Raw genomic sequence first — 2569 nt, forward strand, 5'->3', positions numbered from 1 at the left:
GATGTTTCTCTCTCTTTCTCACTCCTTTCCCCCTCTCTAAAAATAAATAGATTTTTAAAAGAGAGGCATCACCCTTTGAAACACAGATTTTAAAACACCAAGAAACCCCAAAGTTACCCGATAGAGTTTTATGTTTTCTAATAATATAGTATTTGATTGCTTCGCTGAAGAAAATAAAGCTTTTAGGAAAAACAGTTGTTGTCTTTTAAAGTTGCTGAGAAGTTCCATTAGTTAGTCAAGAGTTCTCTAATCTCCAGAAGATATCATTTTATTGGCATATGTTAGACCCACTCTTGTATCAAGAGTTTTATGTGGATTTGAGCACTGTTCGTGACCTGTCAGTCTGCTGTGGCTGATGGGTTCCATTCCAGTGCTACAGCAGATCCAGTGACACATGACTGACTGGCTGGCTGGTGGCTCTCAGTTTCAGGTCTTGGAGACAAGCGCCGAGGGAAAGAAAAAAAAAAAAAAAGAGTTTTATGTGGATTTTAAAATTAAACTCTACTGAAACATAATTTTTCCAAAGTTTCTTAAATTCAAGACAGACAATATATTGATAATCTTCTATTTAACTTGGTATCCAATGTTTTGTAAAAGATCCCCTCCTCTGAGTTAGATTTGTGCCTTCAACTGTTTATATTATATTATTAAGCTTGTGAGGCTATTTAGGAACAAGATATCTGTTCAAAAATCCCTCTAGAAAGTTTCTTACATTATTTATGTCACTACTAAAGATATTTCTCCTCCCTTAAAAGAAAAACAGCTCCTTTAAGTACAAAAGAAAAAAATCATTATTTAGCCAGCAATGTTGATAAAGGACTCGTTTGCTTCTAGCCGCCCCATCATTGCCTTTTATACACTAATTGGCTTCCTAAATCTCTGCTCTCAAAGATTGTCAAGTAGCCAGTTAATTTGATAGTAAATTTAAATGCTATTCTCATATTCCCTTAATTAAACATAAATGTTCATGTTTTTTATGTAAATGGTTTTAGTCTCACAAATCAGTTAATCCCTTAACTAGATTATACATGATTTTTGAAAGCTCTGAACTTTTGTCTGTTTCTTTTCTCCTGCAAGTTTAATATACTTAACAAAAATTGTCACATTATACATCACAAAAGCTTTCATCTTGTTTCAAAAGAAAAGAGAAAAAAATTCAAATGCCAATTAAAGCCAAAATCAACTATTTTCAGCCTCAATTTTTAAATGCCAGTTTGTTTTTACCTAATTCTAGTAAATTTATATAGTGTAATTCTAAACGTCGCTATTGGACATTACCCGGCTGAAGAAAAGCAGTAGCAACTTTTCACCATCTGTGCTGCTTTTGAAAACCAGCCCCTCCCATTTGTGGTCTGGGCCATTCACCCTGGGGCTGATGCGGGGGGGGGAAGCCCTCACAACAGCGCTCTGAACGCTAACTCTAGGAATTGCCAGTCGTTACTTTGCAGTTGAATGTACTGGAGAATGGCCCTCTATTAACAGGGTACCAACAAAAGAAATAATGACTCTTTTAAAAAATTTTGTTTTGTATTAAGTTTATTGAGGTTACATTGGTAAAGTGACTTTCTACGTTCAATAAACCATAAAGGGAAATACTGATTAGGAGGGGAGAGGAAAGGAATAGATAGAAACACCAAGTAAAGGTCAAATCTTTACATTTTTGAATAGACCATTTTCTGCTGAACTAGCTAATATTTCCAAAGCCTTTGAATTTCAAATTCCTATGAAATTCAGGTTTTCCAAAACGCAAGTGGGAAAGAAGTGTTTTTCAGTATAAAATAAGGTTCTAACTAGTCTTCAGTTTGTTTTTGTTTGTTTGCTTGTTTGTTTATTTTTAAGAGAGAGACCGAGACAGAGAGTGAGAGAGAGACGGTTAGGGTATAATTACAGAACTACAGCCTGGTGGGTATGCCTAGAATTCTTGGCGAAAATACACAACTTGGGGGAAAAAACAAAAAACAAAACAAAACCTGGTGTTCGCGGGCGCGGGTCTGCCTGTTTAGAACATGGTGCATAATGAGGTTGCTAAATTAGGGAAAACAGAGGAAGGGAGACAGAGATTCCACTCCCCCGAGTAATATACAAATGTACTAGTTACTGTTGTTTCGTGAGTAGAGTTGTTTTTAAACAGAAAGTACCAACTACCATCACCACCCCGAAAAGTGAACTGGCATCAAATGTACTTTTAATTCTTCTTCTGTTCCCACACGCTCAACAATTTTGGTTCTCAGGGCCTAACCATTCTACTGTGAAACCTGACAAATAGCAAAAATCTTGACAGAGAACTAAAGAGAAGAGCGGGAGAGGGAAGAGAGGAAAATGGAGAAGGGCAGGGAGAGAACGCTCTTAGCCACCCTCCTGGCTAACTGAAATGCTTGTTCCCGAGATTACAGTAATTATAGCCCCAGCATGAGTTCCATACAAGCGCTAAATGAAACAGCACATCAATTAAAAAATAAATAAATAAACACTCCATTCTAGGAGAAAGACAACCCCCTGGGACGTCCTAACAAGCGTAAATGAACCTGCCAGGCCGCCAAGCCCTCATCCCTCCAACCCACCACCAAAT

The 2569-nt window shown here is 37.2% G+C and overlaps 1 non-coding gene across 1 annotated transcript; it reads left to right on the forward strand.

Annotated features, from left to right (window-relative positions):
- Positions 1–319: 319 nt before the first annotated feature.
- On the forward strand, positions 320–445 carry LOC150019106 (small nucleolar RNA SNORA54). Its single transcript, XR_016509554.1, has one exon. It is a non-coding gene; the product is annotated as a small nucleolar RNA SNORA54 (small nucleolar RNA).
- Positions 446–2569: the final 2124 nt, after the last annotated feature.

Source organism: Furipterus horrens, unplaced genomic scaffold, assembly GCF_987537825.1.
Source record: "Furipterus horrens unplaced genomic scaffold, mFurHor1.1.pri manual_scaffold_2, whole genome shotgun sequence".
NCBI classification, from domain to species: Eukaryota; Metazoa; Chordata; class Mammalia; order Chiroptera; family Furipteridae; genus Furipterus; species Furipterus horrens.